This window comes from Neomonachus schauinslandi, chromosome 7, assembly GCF_002201575.2.
Source record: "Neomonachus schauinslandi chromosome 7, ASM220157v2, whole genome shotgun sequence".
In the NCBI taxonomy this organism is placed as follows: Eukaryota; Metazoa; Chordata; class Mammalia; order Carnivora; family Phocidae; genus Neomonachus; species Neomonachus schauinslandi.
Genome location: NC_058409.1, coordinates 23,609,006 through 23,610,138, shown reverse-complemented (window position 1 = coordinate 23,610,138; position 1,133 = coordinate 23,609,006).

The window sequence follows — 1,133 nt, the reverse complement described above, 5'->3', positions numbered from 1 at the left end:
CCGCCAGGGAGCCACTGCCACCGCTGTTAACGCCGCCGCCAGCGCCCGGCTTCCCAGAGCGGGCGGCCGTTGCCATCCGTTGTCCCCAGGAGGGCAGACTCGGGGCAGGGCCTTCGCCACTTTTGTGCTTTGCTCAAGATGTGGTAAGCTCTCTCCCTGAGCCCCACACACCCCTTATAAAGGGAGGCTGGTACTGGTGGGACCAGTTCAGCCGCCTCCCCAGTGCCAGGAGCCCTCTGGAAAGGTAGGGTGTGAGTGCATGTCCTTTTGCAAGTTCCCTCTGTGCCCTTCTGGCTGGCCAAGAGATGGACTAACTGCTTTCGCTAACCACTGTCTACCGAGTGTTTCACTTCCTCCGTGATTGGCACCACATTCTCTGTCCATGACCTTCTTTGAGAAGAGGCCCACAGGGGTCAGGTGACTTGTCCAAGGTCATAACTGCTATCAAGAGTGTGAGTCAAGGTTTGGACCAGGTCAGTGCAGCACCAGAACCCGCCTTGGGACCCTTTCCCTGGCCCGTTTGCCGGAGATCCCGGTCCCTGGGAGAGGTTGTGATTTTCTTCTTGAAGCTTTTAACTGGGAGTTGAGGATGTTCTTTAATGATCTGGCGGCTTGCCCTGTGCTTGCCTACCATTTCTGAACTCCTCAGAGGTTTTCAGGGACTCAGAACCCCACTGCAAGAGCCCCCACCCCACTCCAGGCTGATACAGAGGGAACCTGGGTGATTCTAAAGGAAGGGAAGAATCTGAGGGTCAGGGAGTCCTTCAGCACCAGCATGATGAGTTGGACTTTTGTCCTAAGGTAGTAGGGAGCCAGAGAAGGTAGTAGTAGCATGACATGGTCATGTCTGTGTATCAGGAAAATAACCTTGGTGTCAGTGTAAGCACCCGTCAGAACAGGGACGCCTGTGAGGAGGCTGCTTTGTGAGCCTGGACTGCGCTTGGTGGTGGCTGAACCAGGCCAGGAGCTGTGGGGGTGAAGAGGAGCAGCCACCTTTGAGGGGTATTTAGGAGGTGGCCCTGACAGAGCCATCTAGCTAGGTTGCAAAGGTCTAGAGTGCCGGCGTTGGGAGGCTGGTCAGCAGAGGATCCTTAGAGCCAAGCCATGGGACTCAGGGCCGTCTCCACAGGGAC